This window comes from Thamnophis elegans, chromosome 6 (genome assembly GCF_009769535.1).
Source record: "Thamnophis elegans isolate rThaEle1 chromosome 6, rThaEle1.pri, whole genome shotgun sequence".
NCBI lineage: Eukaryota > Metazoa > Chordata > Lepidosauria > Squamata > Colubridae > Thamnophis > Thamnophis elegans.
In genome coordinates this window covers 12575505-12597277 of record NC_045546.1, presented here as the reverse complement: position 1 = coordinate 12597277, position 21773 = coordinate 12575505, and positions in this window count along the sequence as shown.

The window sequence follows — 21773 nt, the reverse complement described above, 5'->3', positions numbered from 1 at the left end:
CAGAGGCACCAGTTATCACAGCAACCTTAATAATAAGTCACCACCAGCCAGGAAGATGCTGAGTTACAGACTGGGCCATCTGCATTATCAAAGCCAACATTTCAATGAAGCCTTGAAGAAATTCATTCACTGCTTAAAAGAAATTGAATCTCAATCAGCAACAAAGCAAGCATGAATCCTTGTCAGATGAAGGGACCCGAGAGAAGCTTGAAACTAGGGGTGGGCTTCAAAAATTTCAGCAACAGGTTCTCTGCTCGGTTGCTGGGTGAGCGTGGCCATGGTGGGCATGGCCAGGTCATCTTCCTGCCTTCCCCAGGCTCAGGAGGCCAGAAACCTCCTCAAACCTCTGGGACGGCGAAAGCGTCCCCTCCCGGGCTCTGGAGGCCAGAAACATTTCTGGCCTTCTGGAAGGCTGGTTTTCCTCCCTCTTCATGCAGGCCCTGAACTTACAAAACATCGAAAATGGGCCACGTGGAGACTCCTGGGAGGGAAGGGGGTGATAGGGGCAGGGTGGGGTGGGCAGGGCCAGCCAGGGGTGGGATTTGGAGGTTCTCCAAACCGGCTATAATGTTAGCTATGGGTTCTTCCAAACCTGGGCAAACCCATAGAGCCCACCCCTGCTTGAAACTGTTTACTGTATAAAAGATAATCATCCTAGCGTTGTTTTACATGCCATTTTTCCTCCTTGAAAAAACAAAAAGCCAAAATCACTGCTTTTTTTCCATTGGTGAAATCAAATCTAGAAAGGGAACCATGACTCAGCTGAGGAAGTCTCCTGAAATCGAAGAATCATAGCATTGGAAAGGACTTTGGAGATTTTCTAGTCCAACCACCTACCAATCTGTCCTTGAAGACCTCCAATTCCGGGAGGCAAGCTGTTTCCTTAATTGTTCTCACTATCAGGAAATTTCTCCTAAATTCCAGATTGAATCTCTCTTCCACCCGTTCATTGCTTCTTGTCCTGATCTCAGATGCTGCGGAGAATAAGTTGCCCCCCCTCCTCCCTGTGACTGCCCCTCAAGTACCAGATGACAGCTATCATGTCACCCCTGATCCTTCTCTTTGTTAGGCTAGACATATTTAGTTCCTTTAACCCAGGGGTGTCAAACTCAAGATTCGTGAACCAGATCTGGCCTGCAATGTAATTGGATTCAGCCCATGGGGCCGTCCTGATCTACCCAATGCAAAGAGGAAAGATCAGGCCAGTGTAGCTTTGGCCAGTCTACCCAATGCAAGCAGGAAACATGCCAGCAGTTTGGGGAATGGCGTCAAGCTGGCCACACCCACCCAGCTGCTCGCCCCCCCAAGGTCAACCACAGCCCTGATGCATCCCTCATTGAAACTGAGTTTGACACCCCTGTCTTAACCATTCATCATCTTTCAAAGCATTGTTTTTTCTAAGGCCGCAAATCAGTGGTGGGTTGCCATTTTTTTTACTACCGGTTCGGGCTCAGTCGCGCTCACACACAACACTTCTGAGCATGTGCAGAAGTGTCCGAGCGGGTGGGTGGAGCCTCTCGCCTCTGCTACTATCAGTTCACCCGATCTGGGCCAAACCAGGAGCAACCCACCTCTGCTGCAAATGGGGTCAAATCACCTTGTGTAAGAATAAGCCCTTGCAAAATTGCAACAAGGAACATTATGCTGTAAACATCCTGAGAGAAAATAGACTGGCTCCTAAAGAAGGAGAATTACAAGAGCTGAATGACCATTGCCAAAAGATCCACAAAAGAAGGAAAATCCAATAAGTAAACCCAAGAGCTTATTCAACAATCCCCAAAAATCCATACAGAATTCAATGCTACAGAAGAGACAGTTAAAGATTACCATTTTATCACCTAAACATTTATTATATGTCAGCAGCTTCCTGCTACACCGGATAATACGGAGAATTCATAGCAATATCTAAATTTTCTCGGGGTGGCATCCAAAAGATTAGAGAAGGACAGAGTTTACAAAAAAATAAATAAAGCAGCAGAACAACAGTCCAGATATCACAAGGCATAGACACAAAAGAAAAGAACTACATTATTATAATTACCGCATTGCTAGTGTCCAAAAAGAAATGTCCACTCCATATACAGTGTATACATATTAGAAATGATAATGTTAATGATGTGAGCATTCAGATCAGTGGTGGGTTTCAGCCAGTTCGCACCTATTCGGGAGAACCGGTTCTTAACTTTCTAAGAGGTTCAGAGAACCGGTTGTTGAAAGAAATCTTTTTTTTTTCCGTTTTACAGGGCTAATCCTGTAAGGAAGGCAGGAAGGAAACATTCTGGTGTTGTTTCTAGTTTAATCTTTATTGCCCTGCTTACAGAAACTGCCTCTCCGGTTAACCCTTATTACATTGTAACAGCTAAGGCAAAGTGCCCATTGACTTGAGTAATGTTGAGTTGGCCATGCCCACACGGTCACATGACCACTAAGCCCCGCCTACCCACCTGGTCATTAGGACAGAGAACCGGTTGTTAAATTATTTGAATCCCACCACTGATTCAGATAGTCCTCAACTTAAGACTGTTCATTCACCAGGCACAATGAGCCAACAATTCACACAGAACTGAGGAAAGTGAAATTCAAATATTTTATTTCTGTGCAGAGAAGCAAAGGGCACCTCAGCTGACAATTTCAGCAAACTTCAGAAAAAAGAGGCATATCATGTCAGCTTTACATCAAGTCTTTTTTTTTTTTACAAAGAAGAGCAAAGTTGCAATCTTATTCACTGGTTATTTACTACTCAATCTTAATCACTAGCTTTTTACTACTTCCTGGGCATGATGGTTGCACACACTATCTCATGTAGTATGATCCCCTCCAGAACATTCTTAGCATGATTAGCATGATCTCTAAATGGCTCGTTTATATACTTAGGGGTTGAGTTTTTAGTATGCTGATGATGAACTTCTGTCCACTTTGCCTGGATTTTTGCCCATAGATCAGAGGTGGTATTCAGCCGGTTCTGACAGGTTCTGAAGAACCATTAGTGGAAAATTTGAGTAGTTCGGAGAACTGGCAAACAGGCTGGCCCCACCCCTACTGCCTCCCAGCTGATCTTCTTTTGTTGCCCTGCACAGGAGAAGAGAGCTGGAAAGCAGGTTAGTGGGGTGGGAAGGAAATGGGGATTTTGCAGTAACCTTCCCCCAGGAATGTGGAGGGAATGGGGATTTTGCAGTGGCCTTCCCCTGCCACACCCACAAAGCCACGCCACAGGAACAAAGCCACATCCACAGAACTGGTAGTAAAAAAAATTGAATCCCACCACTGCCATAGATGTACAGTAAACTAAATACTTAACATGTTAGTGACAGGTCTTTTGCAACACTTCATCTTTCCATCAAACCTAACACCTCTCCTGTCTATGATCTAGCGACAAAGCCAAATCTTATCCATGGTTTAGCACCAGCTGGCAAGCTTCTGTTTATCTTATCTAGGTATAATTCACTTTAGTGAATCATTACAAAAAGCTTCTGTTTAAGTAGCACTTAAATCTTTATGAAGCAACTTAAAGCATAATTCTAGTTGACGCTCTTTTATAAATTACCGGTAATATAAAAGTAGGAACGTGGCGGCTCAGTGGCTAAGACGCTGAGCTTGTCGATCAGAAAGATTGGCAGTTGGGCGGTTCGAATCCCTAGCGCCATGTAACAGAGTGAGCTCCCATTACTTGTCCCAGTTTCTGTCAACCTAGCAGTTCGAAAGCATGTAAAAATGCAAGTAGAAAAATAGGAACCACCTTTGGTGGGAAGATAACAGCGTTCAGTGTGCCTTCAACATTTAGTCATGCTGGCCACATGACCACGGAGATGTCTTTGAAATGGAGATGAGGACCGCCCCCTTGTGTCAGGAATGACCAGCACATATGTGTGAGGGGAACCTTTACCTTTACCTTTAACTTAATATTAAAGTACCTGGCCTTCACTGACCAGCTTTTCACTGGACCAAGTTTAAAATACTAGGCCTTCACACCAATGAAGTTAATGGTGGTGTAGGGAAGACACACACATACACCCCAAGGAGCCTTGAGTTTGACACCCCTGCCAATGGGTGGGTTCCTGCCAGTTCTAACCTCTTCTATAGAAGAGGTTCCACAAATCTACAGTGCCGTTTAGAACCGATTCCAGCTCCCTCTCCCCACCCGTCCGCATATCATCAAGATGAAGAGCGAGAGGAGAAATTCTGGGAGTTGAAGTCCACAAGTCTTAAAGCTGTCAAGTTTGATAGGGTTTTTTTTCTAAAGGTTTAAAGGTGCAAGGGTCTTGTAACTTGACAGCTGTAAGACTTGTGTGCTTCAAATGCCAGAGTTTCTGAGGCAACATTTTGGTTGCTAAGCAAGAGCATTGTTAAGTGAGTTTCGTCACATTTTACAAGTTGGCCACGCCCACCCGGTCACATGGCTGGCAAGCCACTCCCACCCGGTCACATGGCCGGAAAGCCACTCCCACCCGGTCACATGGCCAGCAAGCCACTCCCACCCAGTTGCATGGCCGGCAAGCCACTCCCACAAAGCAGGCCACACCTACAGAAGAGGTTCTTAAAAATTTTTGAAACCCACCACTGCCCCTGGCTTAATGAGTACTTGATTCCCTTAACAACTGCAGTGATTTACTTAACAAAAAAAAGGTTGAAAAATGGGGCAAAACTCACAACAACTGACTTGCTTGGCAATGGAAATTTTGTGCTCGGTTGTGGTTGTATGTCAAGGACTATCTACTGTATACTTAACCAATTCCCAGAAAAGAACATCCCAAAAGCATCTGATGATGGAAAGCTAGTCCACCGAGTTTAGAGTTGTGAAAACAAGCTTTCCGTATCCCGTCATAGATCCCTTCAAGTTGCGTTTCACCTAAATTGTAGATGATAAAGCAGCCCTCCTTTTTAAGCAATAACCAGTTAACCCTTCATCCTTTCATTTCCATTTACAGCAGTTGATATAGTTTGCCATCCAACAACTGAAAAATCCCTTAAATCATTCGCGCGCGCACAGACAATTTACTTCCTTTTTTGATATCATTCTGCCATTATTGGTTTCTCGGGCTAAAATGTAATCATCCTCGTTGTCTCCAAGCTTACTGTTTGTTTATTTGTTTTTTTTCTTCACCTTCTATTTCAAATAAACTTCTGACATTGGTGCTACCTAGGCAAGATTAATATGACTTTCCTACTTAATATAAATCAGTATGGAGTGCTTTGCAGAAATGTTTCTAACTGCAAAGGACAATGCAGTTTATCATTTCGTTCTGAAAGCAAGTCACCCCGATCTGGCTATTTATGCTTCCTTGAATTCTGAAACGATGAAATATAAATGTGTTCCCATCAAGAAAAAAGCATGAATTAAATTTATAATCTTTGTATTATACCTGAGACATCTTTCAGGGTTGCTTGTTTATTTATTTCTAAGTTGCTAGGTGTTTTTTTATTCCTTTTCAAAAAAAGAAGAGAAGGAAAATCTAAGAAGGTTTTAAGCAAAATACATAAGCCAGGTTAAATTAAAATGCATTCACTTGCTTGTTTTTATTTTAAAATGTATCTGCTACTCACTCATAAGGTAGTCTAGGTGGCTTCCATATGTTTATATATAAGGTATCAAAACATAGATTAAAAGTCTGGGAAACCAATTGTGGAAAGGCTTGATAATTAATTTTCTATTCAATCATATCCAATTTTCAGAGACTGCTTGGAGAAATCCCTCCAGCTTTCTTGGCAAGTGTCTATGGAGATTATCAGTCATCCAGGTCATGGTTGTCCCAAAGGTTCTTTTTCAAGAGGCCACCTGTACTTTCTGGTTTTTCTCTGAAGACATTTAGCTTCTCATCCAAGAAGCTTCAAGTTCAGCTGAAGAAGCTTCTTGGATGAGAAGCGAATCACCTTCAAAGAAAAAACAATAAGTCCAGTTGCCTCTTGAAAAAACACTTTTGGGTTTTCTTGACAAGGTTTTTCAGAAATGGTTTCCCATTGCCTCCTTCCAAGGGCTGAGAGAAAGTGACAGGCTCAAATCACCCAACTGGCTTTCATGCCCAAGATGGAACTAGTACTCATGGTGTCTTGGTTTCTAGCCTGATGTCTTAACCACTATACCAAACTGGTTCTCCTTTGGTAAATAAAATTATCTCAATTAGCCTGGAATTAGCCTTTCCACGTTCCAATTCCAAATTGTTGTAAATTCTAAATCTTACTATGGAAAAGACAAAATTAGGTGTCAATGTAGCCTGCAGCCATGGGGGCACATTTATAAAAGATACCCAACTGAAAGTGGGCTGAACAAATTCCAGGGTCCTTGCACAGGATCTCGATCCAAGCTAGGTGAAGCCTAATGTTACAGAGGCAGGATTCAGCTGGTTTGGACCTGTTTGGGTCAACTGTTTATCAAAATTCTGTTCAGTTTGGCAAACTGGCTAATCCCACCACTGGCTGGCCCCACTCCTGCCCATTTTTGGGGATGTTTTTGGCCAGTTTTTGATCATTTCTCAGCCATTTTGGATGTCCAGTAATAGTAAATAAATAGAGAGGGAAATTGTACTTTGTTGAGGCCTTTAGCAATAGCAATAGCAGTTTAACTTATATACCGCTTCAGCCCTCTCTAAGCGGTTTACAGAGTTAGCATATTGCCCCCAACAATCCGGGTCCTCATTTTACCCACCTCGGAAGGATGGAAGGCTGAGTCAACCTTGAGCCGGTGAGATTTGAACAGCCGAACTGCAGAACTGCAGTCAGTTGAAATAGCCTGCAGTGCTGCACTCTAACCACTGCGCCACCTCAACTTTGGTGAGTGGCCAGGAGGCGGGGCTGGCTGTGATGAATAACGTTGAGTTGGCCATGCCCACCCAGTCACATGACCACCGGCCATGCCTACCCAGCCAATCATTAGGGCAGAGAACCGGTTGTCAATTATTTGAATCCCACCACTGCAGAAAATGCACCTTGAATTTGAACCCAGAAAGCAAGCACTCAGCATTCAGCTATTTCAACAGGAGGATTAATGTGAATGCAGAAACTAAATTCATCTTGAAATTAAGGAGATTTCAGCAGAAACTCCTACTGGTTAAACTTTCAGCCGTTGATGGCACAGTGGTGAGAATGCAGTATTGCAGGCTGACTCTGCTCATTGCCAGGAGTTCAATCCTCACCGGCTCAAGGTTGACTCAGCCCTACATCCTTCCAAGGTCGATAAAATGAGGAGCCAAATTGTTGGGGGCAATAGGCTGACTCTGAAAACTGCTTAGAGAGGGCTATAAAAACCCTATGAAGCGATGTATAAGTCGAAGTTCTATTGCTATTCATATCTGAATCCTAAGCAGGTGAATGAGGTAAGACACATTTTGTGCATCCAATATATTTTGCGCCACTCTTGTTCTTTCGCCCTCTAACTTGCTTACTTGAGAGAAAAACAAAACAAAACTCAGCTCATCGATTCCATGAAAGTTTCTTATTTTTGGATGGCTGGGATGTAAAATTAAGACTTCCTCAAATGTCTGCTCAATTTATTTGAGCAACAGAGCAAAAATAATTTGGTACATCATCAAGCATTACAGGTGCATCCTACCGGGGGGGGAAGCACGGCAGCCCACAGATAACCTGTCAGGTTCCAAAGGGATAATGAAATCAGCCAAACACAGAAACGATTTGAAATGGAATTTGTATTCTTCCTTCGGCACGAACTGACCAACAAAGCACTAAGGCAATGAATAAATTGTCAGAGCTGCTACCCTGTGCTTCCCACCATCTTTTATAGCTACATTGGTAATTAAGATAAGCCGCACCCCACGCTGGCGCACACCCATCACCTTGTGACCCAGAGCAAAACCACCCGGCAATTAATCATGGATTGTTAGCATGAATTCCTTCCGTTTGTATAGGTGGGACGGTGAGTCTTAGCAGCTGGCCCAGTCTTCTTCCCTGAATGGCAGCTTCAGACCTCAGAGCTGTCACAACCAGCCAAATGCACCTTAGAAAAATCATGGGTCTATCCGATGGATTTCTTTTGGTTCTGCTCCTGTTTACAGCAGGAGCTACTGAATCTTGAGAGAGTGCTTGCAGCCACTTGAAGGAGCCGTTTTCTCTCCTCAGTCTGTCTGTTTTATCTTTCTCTTCCCGCCATTTCCTCCTGATGTTGCTGCCACGAGCACCCGCCGTGGAACTAATGCCTTGCCAAGATGGTGAGCAGAGGCTTTTGAAAAACGGGGAGCGCTATTAAATTATGCAAGAGCCTCTCCTCGCCCTCGAGAATTTGATGGAAAACTTATTACCTGGAGAGCCTGAGAATAGAATGGGCAAGGAAGAAACACTGAACAGAGAAAGAACTGCGCGAATTTATAGAACAGCTGCAGGCAATGGCTGAAATTCTTCTTAATTGTTTGCAGTGTTGGCCTCCTGTCTTTGCTCCTCTTTTGTGGTGATCGTATAAAAGGCTACAGTGTACTATCTTCAGGAGTTTTAATATATGGGGTCAATTCCCTGGCTTTATATCATTACTAGCTGAATACCCATCCTCCATTACGAAACTATGTGATTGGGCTTGATAAATTGACACTTACAGCTTGAAAATTAATGAGTAGTTATGCCCCTTCTCTCTACAGGCTTGTCCCACAGAAGCCTCTGCTCTCCCCTTCTCTCCCTCAGGCTTGCCCCATAGAAGCCTCTCCTTTCCTATCCCCCTTCTCTCCCTCAGACTGGCCCCATTGATCCTCTCATATCCCCTTCTTTCCCTCATGATCTCCACACAGAGGCCTCTCCTATGTTACCCCCTTCTCTCCCTCAGGCTCCTCTCCAAACTCCCTGCCCACAGGCCGGATGAGTCACATGCTGGCCATGTCCAAGTGGCAGTTGGAACAGAGTTATTGTGGTGGTGGGAGGTGGAGTAGAACGCCTAACTCCTTAGCATCAGAGTGTATTAATAATAATATACTAATGATCTGATGGTCATTTTGAAAAATCCTTTCAACACTTAGAAGCCTAAAACACTTAGAAGCCAAAAGGAACGTATGTGCCAAATTTCAAGTGTGTAGGCTTTACAGTTCTGGAGATTTTGTGATGTTGTGTGTGTGGCATTTCTATATATATAGAGCCGAAGGACAGAGAATGGAAGTAGTGATCTTCCTCCCATATTTGGGCATACCGGGGGTTGTAATTATCTAATAGATACCTTTCACCCTGGCTTCGCTGATAACAGATAAGAGCTTGTGGCTAATGGCTAAGATGTTTGCCTAGTATGTAATATAGCCCAGGTTCAAATCCCAGTAAGGGTATGGCTAGCTGATGAGAGCTAAATAGCTTGAAATAGATCTATACTAGTCTCCCTTTATTTATTTATCAGCACAAATACAACTCTATATATATAGAGAGTGGAAGTGTGACCTTCCTCCCATACTTGGGCATACCAGGGGTTGTGACTTTAAGTATATACCTCCCACCCTGGCTGGCTGATAAGGAGTCATTCTCTGTAGCTCAAATGGTTAACTCCCTGCCTGGGAGGCAATGGAGCACAGGTTCGATTCCCAAACTTGGGTATGGCTAGCTGATGAGAGCTAAATAGCTTGAAATAGATCTATACTAGTCTCCCTTTATTTATTTATCAGCATAAATATAACAAATGTAACAAAAAGGCAACAGTAAAAAATATTTGGTTTCTGTCTGGATGGTCTCTTGTGACGAGCCGAAGGACAGAGAGTGGAAGTGTGACCTTCCTCCCATACTTGGGCATACCAGGGGTTGTGACTTTAAGTATATATATATATATATATATATATATATATATATATATATATATATATGTATGTATGTATGTATGTATGTATGTATGTATGTATGTATGTTATATTTATGCTGATAAATAAATAAAGGGAGACTAGTATAGATCTATTTCAAGCTATTTAGCTCTCATCAGCTAGCCATACCCAAGTTTTTGGGAATCGAACCTGTGCTCTATTGCCTCCCAGGCAGGGAGTTAACCATTTGAGCTACAGAGAGCGACTCCTTTATCAGCCAGCCAGGGTGGGAGGTATATACTTAAAGTATATATATATATACACACACACACACACACACACACACACACACACACATACACATATGTGTGTGTGTGTGTTGCATTTGTGCTGATAAATAAATAAAGGGAGACTAGTATAGATCTATTTCAAGCTATTTAGCTCTCATCAGCTAGCCATACCCTTACTGGGAATAGAACCAGGGCTGTATTACATATCAGGCAGTTATATTAGCCACTAAGCCACAGGCTCTCTTCCTTTATCAGCTGTAGCACAAATGCAACACAAATAGAGAGGGCTGTAAAAGCACTGTGAAGCGGTATATAAGTCTAAGTGCTATTGCTATTATTGGGCATTGGATTGAACTAGAGGTACTCTAAGGTCCCTCCCAATCCTATTATTCTATGTTCTATGTAAGATCCCTCTCCAAAAAAAAAAAAAAAAAAAACCCGTAATGTCGCCTCTGAGTCAAGCTTTGCTCCTGGTAATCTCATCAACTTTTTCATGAGATTTCTTGAGAACAGTAAGTGATATCCATCGTCCCTTCCTCCCTCCCTCTCTCTCTCTCTCTCCCTCTCTCTACCCCCCTCTCCCCTATGAGATCATCGTAGAAAGAATTGGAATAGAACCAGTCTTAAACGACCTACAAAAACAGAAAATAAGGCTCATCAAGACAACATTGTGGCATTCCATACCACCCAAGGCGTAGACAAAAAGAGGAGAAGGTCAACGGACACAAGGCAGACCCAGAAGAAGATGGAGAGACAACACCAAAGTCACACCCAACAATATCAATTAACAATGGTTGAGACGGCCAGAAGAACAAAAGGCAGAACTTTATATCTCCCTTGGCACCTGAAGCAGTGAAATGGAAGGAGGGAAGCAGAAGCAGCAGAAACTGAAGCAGAAGAAGCAGAAGTAAAAAAGCAGAAGCAGAAGAAGTATAAAAGGAGAAGCAGAAGTAAAAAAGTATAAGCAAAAGAAGTAAAAAAAGAAAAGGCAGAAGAAGCAAAAGTAAAAAAAGCAGAAGCAGAAGAAACAAAAAAGCAGAAGTAAAAAGCAGAAGTTAAAAAGCAGAAGCAGTAAAAAAAAGCAGAAACAGAAGTATAAAAGGAGAAGCAGAAGTAAAAAAGCAGAAGTAAAAAAGCAGAAGTAGAAAAGCAGAAGCAAAAGAAATAAAAAAAGAAAAGGCAGAAGCAGAAGTAAAAAAAAAAAAAAAGCTGGAGCTGACCGTACCCAAATTAAAAACTATAGGCCCATTTCACTTTTGAATGTGGATTATAAAATCTTTGCAGCTATACTGGCAGATAGACTTAAATTCTTCCTTAGCAAATTTATACATCCTGATCAGAACGGCTTCCTGCAGTCAAGGCATTTGAAAGATAATGTTAGAATTATTTGGGATGCCTTAGAATATTATGAAGCCCAGCCGGACAAACAAATGGCCTTTATGTTTCTCGATGCACAAAAGGCATTTGATCGGGTAAATTGAAAGTTTATGTTGTCACAATTAGAATATATGAAGTTTGGAGAAAACTTCTTAAACACAGTTCGGGCAATTTATGTACGACAAACTGCGACGTTATTGGTAAATGGAGAAGAGATGGGTGATATTGAGATTGGTAAAGGCACAAGACCAGGATGCCTGTTATCCCCCTACTGTTTATCCTTAAATTAGAACCCCTTCTTAGAATAGTGAGGAGTGATATACAAATTAAAGGGTTACGAGCTAAAGCTCAAGAATTTAAGGTCCAGGCTTTTGCCGACGACCTTGTTTTTATTTTGGAGGATCCTATGGCTTCTGGGATACAGCTTTTACGTAAAATAGAGGAGTACGGTATGATAGCGGGGTTACGTATAAATAAAGAGAAGACAAAACTGTTAATTAAGAATATGACTTTGAACCAGAAAAGGGAAGTACAAAGCCTGTTAGGGATTAACATGGCCCATAAAGTACAATACTTATGAATTTGGCTTACGGAGAGATGTTCCTCTATCAAGGTAGATAATTATATGAAATTATTACAACAGGTATCTAAGGATATGATTAATTGGAGTGGTAAACAACTGTCTGTGATGGGCAGGATTGCGACAGTTAAGACACATGAACTACCGAAATTTTTGTTTTTGTTTCAAACGGCACCAACTAAATTGGACAATTTTTTTTTTAAATCCTTGGAGACAATAGTGGCTCGATTTATATGGCAAGGCAAGAAAGCACGAATTAAAGCCCAAACGTTGCAAAAACAAAGAACTGGGAGGCTTCGGAGTACCCAACTGGGAAGCATATTATAATGCAGCAATTATGACATGGGTGAAGGATTGGGTGACGTTGAGTAGAAGGCACCTATTGGCTATAGAGGGACGTGACCTTCCACAGCAATAGCAATAGCAATAGCAGTTAGACTTATATACCGTTTCATAGGGCTTTCAGCCCTCTCTAAGCGGTTTACAGAGTCAGCATATTGCCCCCAACAACAATCTGGGTCCTCATTTTACCGACCTCGGAAGGATGGAAGGCTGAGTCAACCTTGAGCTGGTGAGATTTGAACAGCCGAACTGCAGAACTGCAGTCAGCTGAAGTAGCCTGCAGTGCTGCATTTAACCACTGCGCCACCTTGGCTCTGGGATGGCATGCCTCCCTCTGGCAAGAAAGAGATACCCCCCATAGGTACTTCATGGGACATTATATTCGGAATTTGATGGGGGTGTGGGGAAAAAAGTACTATCTTAGGGTTCCAAGATGGTTGGCACCGTTGGAGGCCTTAACACATCCCAGTGTATTTAATTGGACAAGAAACATAATATATAAAGACATTATGACAGAAGATGGCAACATGAAAACAAAGATGGAATTAGAGCAGCAGGGCAGGAATCTGGAATGGTGGGAATATTTACAGATTAGAAATAGGTTTAAAAGTGATAAGGTACGGTTTGGGATCTACCCAAACCCTCAGGGGTTAGATAAGATTTTGTTTGGTGAAGATAAGAAGATGTTGTCGAAGATTTATCAATTTTTGACTTGTCAAGATGCTAAAGAAGAGATGGATAAAAGCCTTCTAATAGCATGGGAAAGAAATTTTGGCTATGAGATTGAAATGGGCAAATGGTAGGATCTATGGAGTAAGACTATTAAACTTACAATATCTACAGCATTTAAAGAAAACATATACAAGATGGTTTATAGGTGGCACTTCCCCCCAACGAGGTTAGCCAAAATGTTTCCTGGGTTATCTCCACTGTGTTGGAAATGTGAAAGAAGGGATGGCACATTCTACCATATTTGGTGGTCCTGTACTGAGGCCACGAAATACTGGAGAAGGATTCAAAACTGGCTAAAAGAGATTACCGGGGCAAGTATGGAATGGAAACCCGAGACTTTTTTACTAAGCATAAAACCAGAAAACATGAGTAAATCTATATGGCATTTGAGCCTACATATAATTGTGGCCGCAAGAATAACCTATGCGCAATTTTGGAAATCTACTACCATACCATCGGAAGATGCCATAATTAAAAAGATTTATGAGTGTGCAGAAATGGACGGAATGACGGGTAGGCTGAGGGAGAAAGGAGAAACGGAACATTATCTTAGCTGGAACCTATGGTATATGTGGGCGACAAGAGAACAGCAGGGACTTAAAACAGGGAAAGTTAAATAGCAGTTGTTAACAATGGGAACTAAAAGTGAACATGGGTATTGTTATAGATCCCTGAATTTTGTAACGAGAAGATGCTGGTTAGAGACTAAACAATGAGGAAGAAAAAAAATGTTGGGCTGTGAATGACTGTCACCGCGGGGGGGGGGGAGGGTTTGTATGTTTAAAGTTGTATTTGTATGTCTTATTTTTAAAAAAATGTATAACCAATAAAGATTATTTTTTTAAAAAAGAAGTAAAAAAAGCAGAAGCAGAAGTATAAAAGGAGAAGCAGAAGTAAAAAAGCAGAAGCAGAAGCAGAAGTAAAAAAAGAGAAGCAGAAGTTCAAAGAAGAAGTAAAAAAAGCAGAAGTTTAAAAAAGCAGAAGCAGAAGTAAAAAGAAACAGAAGTAGAAAAAGCAGCAGAAGCAGAAGTAAAAAAAGCAGAAGCAGAAGAAATAAAAAGAAGCAGGAGCAGCAGGAGCAGCAGGAGCAGAAGAAATAAAAAAAACAGCAGAAGTAAAAAAGCAGAAGAAGCAGAAGTAGTTAAAAAGAAGCAGAAGTTAAAAAAAGCAGCAGCAGCAGAAGAAGAAGAACAGAACAGAACAGAATAGAATAGAATAGAACAGAACTATTCTATAAGTCCATACATGTTAAAGTTGCCAAAGATTGAGCAGAATCTTCTGGGAGTTGGAGTCCACACACACCTTAAAAGTGAAGACTTAAAAGATGAATTCTGGAAGTTTAAATCTATCATCTTAAAGTTGCAAAGATTGGGAACCCTTGTCCTAGAGAATAATGTCCATCAAACTCACCCTAACCTAATCTTGTCTGCACCAAAATGGCATATTTTACTTAGTAACAAGAGCAGCAATGAAAAGGTGAGTTTTGTATTCCTCAAATATAAGACTCAAATGCCACCTACTGGGAAATCAGAGAATTGTTCCTAACACTATTAATCCTGACATGTCTGTGTGTGTGTGTGTGCGCGCATACACACACACACACAGAGAGAGAGAGAGAGAGAGAGAGAGAGAGAGGCTCACATTTGCTTCCCATTAGGGCCTGTGAAAATAAAGTTGTGATATTTTTCCTAAATTTTCCAGCTCTCTGGAGAATAGCAATAGCAATAGTAGTTAGACTTAAATACCGCTTCATAGGGCTTTCAGCCCTCTCTAAGCAGTTTACAGAGTCAGCATATCGCCCCCACAGTCTGGGTCCTCATTTCACCCACCCCGAAAGGGTGGAAGGGTGAGTCAACCTTGAGCCGGTGAGATTAGAACCGCTGAACTGCAGATAACAGTCAGCTGAAGTGGCCTGCAGTACTGCACCCTAACCACTGCGCCTTTAATGCTGGGGAATGAAAGAGCAGAAGAGTATGACAAACAGCAAGATGGGTGGATTTTGTTGGAATAGCAATGATTGCACTGGTAGAACACTTGAAAGACCAAGTTGGGAATATACGTTGCCGTTGAAAAATTGCATCTATGTGGTTGCTAAGACTTGACATTGAGTTGATGTCCCAAAGATGCTTTTTCAGGTGGCAACTGGACGTTGTTGTTGTTTTTTTCTTTTCAAGAGGTTTTGCTTCTCATCCAAGAAGCTTCTTCAGCTCTGACAGGATAGTGGGGAATGGAAGGATTTATGTTCCTTGCAGACAGCTGGTCATTTGCATCCTTTTAAAGGGTTGTTGAAGCACTTGGAGATTTATCTGTGTCCTCAGGGTCACCTGAGTAATCCTCCTGGTTCCTGTAGTCTGCATTTTTTCTCTGGAAATCCATCCCTATTCCCAAACCACTCAAAAAGTGTCCATCCCAAATTGTATAGCTAAAAATCTGTAGAGATTCTCAGTCATCCAGGTCATGGTTGTCCCAGGTTGTCTCAGAGCGGGATGACTGAGCATCTCCACAGACATTGAGTTGATGGTAGGTACACAATCCATCAATCAAGGTCACACTCCCTTGAAATTCCTCCTGGATCACAAATTAAGTCCCCCAAGAGGAACGTGGTCAGAATGACATGAGTAGTAGTATAGCATCAGAAGCAACACCCCTTTTCTATCTGCATTGCACGCACACCCCAAAAAGACAGAACTTTTACTGCAACATCACAATGCTGTCATTCTCTTAAAAGCAGCAAATGCTTGTGGCTGACACTTGGTTTCCGATCCCAGGGTTTTTATTGTTGTTGTTTTTGTTGTTGAGGTTAAAACTGAACTATATTATAGACCAGTGTTTCTCAACCTTAGAGAAGAGCATGGACTTCAACTCCCAGAATTCCCCAGCCTGTATGGTGTCTGCAGGCTGATTGGAGAATTCTAGGAATTCAAATTCTTTACGACATACAATGGCCAAGGTTGAGAAACAACCACTGTTCTAGAGGTTTCTTATATGGAAGCTGTTTTGGATGTTTGATGCTTTGCCATATCCAATTTTATAAATTCCTTTTTCTGGGTTGAGAATTCCAATACAGGTAGTCCTTGGCTTACAAGAGTTCCCTTAGTGACCATTCGAAGTTATAACAGCATTGAAAAAGGGACTTATGGCCATTTTTCACACTTATGACCACTGCTGCATCTCCATGGTCACGTGATTTAATTCAGGTGCTTGACAACTGATTCACAGTTACAAAACCAGATTCACTTAACAACAATATTACTAATTTAACAACTGCAGTGATTCACTTAACAAATGTGGCAAGAAAAGTCATAAAATGGGACAAACTCATTAATAAATGTTTCACTTAGAAATAAATTCAGTTGTGGTCCTAATTTGAGGACTACCTGTATTCCAAAATATTGGATATTTATACAGCATAACAGAGTTGGAAGGGACCTTAGAGGTCTTCTAGTCCAACCCCCTGCTCAAGTAGGAAATACCTATATACCATTCTGGACAAATGGCTGTCCAATCTCTTCTTTAAAACCTCCAGTGATTTCTATGGGTTGCTTTAAGGCAGGGGTGTTAAACTCCCATCATCATGGCAGCGTCACGTGATGTATCACAACTTTTTCCTCCTTCACTAAACCGGGCATGGGCATGACCAGCACATGATGCATCCGGCCCGCGAGCCGCAAGTTTGATGGCCCTGCGTTAAGGTGTTGGCGGCTTTCTTTCTTTTCCAATTCCATTTTTAAAACCCTGCAACCCAGAAGGACTTTGCCCAAGCTTCTTAAGCTATTTGTAAGCTGAATTCACATGTTTCCAATTCAGAGCATCAGCCTACAAGAGGAGTAAAGAATTCCAGAAAGTATTCCGTTATTAAGATGGACCCATTTTGGCCATTTTAATATCCTTCTCTCCCCCCCCCCCTCCCTGCTCATTCTCTCTGCACTTAAGAGCAGTCCAACTTCTGGACTTGAACTCCCAGTATTCCCCAGCATCCTGCTAGTGAATTCTGGGAGTGGAAATCCATAGGTCTTAAAAGTTGCTCAGATTGTGCAACGTCGATTTAGAAAGATCCTAACAAGAGTCAGTTATCTTTAGTTTTGCAAGTTTTAACGTTGCCCTGAAAACTGGCAGGGTTCCAAGTAACACACACACACACACCCCAACGAAAGAAGACTCCCAGGCTTGTGTTCCCTCAAAGTTCCATTTTATTAGAGATGTCATATTGGCACATCTGGGAAAACCCAAATCTGAAAGTTTCCAGGTTTTCCCCACCCAAAAGAAAGTTCAAGTCCCTGCCCAGCACCCACATGTCCATCACACAGTCCAATCAAGCAGCGTCCCAATTGGAGATGCCTCCCAGTCACACCACTCCATGTGCAGGGCAAGATGTCCTTGACTCTCTGAGGAAGGAATATTATTTTGACTATATCTGTTTGTTGTTGTTAGTTGCGAAGTTGTGTCCGACCCATCGCGACCCCATGGACAACCTTCCTCCAGGCCTTCCTGTCCTCTACCATCCTCTGGAGTCCATTCGAGCTCAAGTGGCTATATCTACCCCACTCCATATAATCCCCCCTCCCAGTTTCCCACAGCAATAAATGTGGCAGGCCAAAAGATGGCTTAAAGGCCTGACAAAAACTGTCTTAACCATCTCTTTTCTCCTGCGTTTATCCTTGTCTCTTGGTGCATTCAGCTGCATGAACTTGCTGTTTTAAATTCATCCCCACCCCTTTAATAAAATATCACCCCCATACTAATAATCAAAGTATGAAGTCTTTTTTTTTTTCAGAACATTGAACATTGTTTCCAGAACAGTAGGTGGGCCATTGCTTATGAAACAATATTTTTTATGAAGGCAGAAAGTTGGGAAGCATGGGAAACAGGTGGACAATAGTGCCATCGTGTGGGGAAAAAACTGCACGGAGAGTTGGACAGAAAATCGACATTCCTCACCATGCAAAGCAGTTAAGGAGAATCCATTGAAGTGAAAGACCAGTAGAGATAGGCACATTATAGAGGAATAAATTAATTGTAGTCACATGCGCCTCTTGTGGGTCCAGTGAGCAAAATGAAGACAAAATCATATTCTGTCTATTTCTGTCCAACTCAGGAAGCTCAACCTGCCCAAGGAGCTGCTGATTCAGTTCTACAGAGGTATTATTGAGTCTGTCATCTGCACCTCTATAACTGTCTGGTTTGGCTCTGCAACCCAACAAGACAGACACAGACTTCAGAGTGTAATCAGCACTGCAGAAAAAACAGTTCCTGCCAACCTGTCTTCCATTAAGTACCTGTACAGTGCAGGAGTCAAAAAGAGGCCTGTGAAAATATTTACGGACCCCTCACATCCTGGACATAAATTATTTCAACTCCTACCCTCAAAATAACATTATAGGGCCCTGAAGACCAAGACAACTAGACACAAGAACAGTTTTTCCCCGAATGCCATAACTCTGCTAAACAAATAATTCACATATCAATGTCAAACCATTCAGTAAGGCTGCATTACTATTACTATTAGTCTTCTCATCGTTCCTATCACCCATCTCCTTCCACTTAGGACTGCAGGACTTTGTTGCTTGTATCCTTATGATTTATATTGATATCGATTGTTTTCTGATTGCTTATTTGTACCCGATGACTATTATTAAGTGTTGTACCTTATGATTCTTCATGAATGTACCTTGAGAGCATATTGTACCAAAGACAAATTCCTTGTGTGTCCAATCACACTTGGCCAATAAAGATTTCTATTCTATTCTATTCTGTCTATTTAGAGGATGAACAATTTGATTTTTATGTCAAAGGGAATTAAAATGAAAGCTTGATGACAATTTGCAACAGCCTTGAAATGCAGAAAACTCAAGTAAAAGGGTGGTTAAAGATTGAACTAAGACTTGTTTCGATTTCCCAACTACGGTAATAATATAACTCCTTTAATGAAATAAACATTGTGATGATCCCCAGCCCCATCTACAGGTAGTCCTCGACTTACAACTGTTCATTTAGCAATTCAAAGTTACAATGGCATTCGAAAAAATGACTTCTGACCATTTTTCACACTTACAACCCTGGAGCAGCCCCGTGATTATGTGATCAAAATTCGGATGCTTGGCAACTGGTTCATACTTATGACCGTTGATGTGTCCCAAGGTCATGCGATCAGCTTTTGCGACCTTTTCCCAAGCTAAATCAATGGGGGAGCTGGATTCACTTAACAACCAGGTTACTAACTTAACAATTGTGGCAAGGAAGGTCGTAAAATGGGACAAAACTCACTTAATCAATGTCTCACTTCACAACAGAAATTTTGGGCTCAATTGTGGTCGTTAAGTTGAGGACTACCTGTATTTTGATATTATTTTTATCTACAATGCATCCCCATTTGCATCTACAGTGCCCTTTATCTAAGAAATGAACCACAGGAACATATTGCTCCACTGTTTCTCCTGTAACAATGGCCAAACTTTGAATTTGCCCAGCTGAATGCTGAGTTAGTTTTCCCCTGGAACGAAATAGCCAACTATAGGTGGTCCTTGACTTACGACCCCAATTGAGCTCACAATTTCTGTTGCTAAGTGAGTTTTGCCCCATTTTATGACTTTGCTTGCCACGTTTGTCAAGCGATTCCATGCAATTGTTAAGTTAGTAACACAGTTGTTCAGTGAAACGGACTTCCCCATTGACTTTGCTTATCAGAAAAGTGACTGTGTGACCCTGGGACACTGTAACCATCATAAATATGAATTTATGCCAAGCATCCGAATTTTGGCCACGTGAGCGTGGGAATGCGGCAACAGTCGTAAGTGTGAATCACTGTTTTCAGTACTGCTGTAATTTTGAACGATGACTAAATTAATGGTCATAAGTCAAGGGCAACATGTATTTCACAAGGTGGGAAATTGCAACTTGTTTATTCTGTACAGTGCAAAGAGGTGTATTCTCGGGACCTACATCCCTCAGAGAGCCGAGGTGGCGCAGTGGTTAAATGCAGCACTGCAGGCTACTTCAGCTGACTGCAGTTCTGCAGTTCGGCTGTTCAAATCTCACCGGCTCAGGGTTGACTCAGCCTTCCATCCTTCCGAGGTGGGTAAAATGAGGACCTGGATTGTTATTGGGGGCAATATGCTGACTGTAAAACCGCTTGGAGAGGGCTGAAAGTCCTATGAAGCGGTATATAAGTCTAACTGGTATTGCTATTGCTATTGCTACGTCACAAATTCAGACACACACCCCATACACAAACTGGCATAACGTGTATACGCTTTTGGGAAATCAAGGCATATATGATCAACAGGCACAAAGCAGGCCATAGGAAACAAGCAATAAAATACTCGCATCCCTGGAGAAGGTGACCTTCCCAGAAAGCGGATCCATCACAGCCCTTACCCCTCTGTCCCCAACTGTTATGGTTGATAATTAAGTCTGCAAAACTTTCTAGCTAATTTGTCTGCAACAGGAAAGGGAAGTTAGGCCTGGATCAACTGGACTTGGACTTGGACTTAATCTTCGTAAATGTCAACGTCCATAAGGCAGTGACCGTTGCATTGTGAAGGCCAGGGGCAGAACGTCACGGATTACAGCACGCCATTGATCCCGATTTAGGGCGGCTTGTTGGGCATCGGTTATCGAGAAATGGAGTGGTTGAAGATCGTGAGCCACTTGGGATATCCATGTTTTCTTGGGGGCATTTCGTGCGATTTTCCACCCATCCGGTCGCAGCGAGTTAATCGATCGGTAAGGTAATCGGCTATTGTCGTTACGGCAAACGTGTCCAAACCATCTAAGTCGTTGTCTTCTTAGGTAAAGTTTGATTGTAGTTTGGTTTTTACACAGCTGCAATACCGTTTCGTTTTTCCACCGGTCCCGTAGAGTTATGAGCAGAATGTTGCGCATGCATCTTAGCTGGAATCGCTCTAATAGGTTCAGGTCGCTTTTAAGTAAAGTCCATGATTCCGAGCCGTACAGTAAGATTGTGCGGATGGAAGCATTAAATATCCTCAACTGGAGGTCTGCTTTGAGTCCCTTGCTTGATAAGGCTATCAGGAATGTCCAGGAATTTTAGGGCAAGGATGTAAGGCCAAGAATGAACAAAACATCTGAAAATAAAATTAGTGGGTGGGGTGTTTCCCAACAAAATGGAGCTTCTCTGGCTATAACTAGCTGAACCAGTCCTAGAGTAGGTTTCCAAAACTCAAACTGTCTCCATCAACCTTCCCTAACTGCTTTGTGTCCAAATATCTTGGAATACAATCCCACCATTTCCAGTTAGAAAGCCCATTTGAAAGAGAAAGGAAGTTATATATTATATGGGACTCTCCCTTACGGGTGCAATCAGTTGGTCATATTTCTAATGGATGGTGCACAAATGTTTAAACAAGGTATCCAGCATCCTAACTTTCATTTTTGTTACTCTGTTTATTTATCTGATGCTAGATTTGACATTTTGAAGGGGCTTCATAAGCAGGGAGAAAGAGACATCTTTGTATTATTTTTCTCCAGTGTGATTTTTAAGGACTGTTCTACTGCCAATTCAAGAGGGTTTTCTCAACCTTAGCAACTTTAAGACATCAGGACTTCAATTCCCAGAATTCCTCAACCAGACTACTGGTAGCATACAGTAACAAGAGTTGGAAAGGACCTTGGAGGTCATCAAGTCCCTCTCAAGCAGGAGACCTATACTATTTCAGACAAGTGACTGTCCAGTCTCTTCTTAATACCCTCCAGTGATGAAGCATCCACAGCTTCCAAAGGCAACAGTTC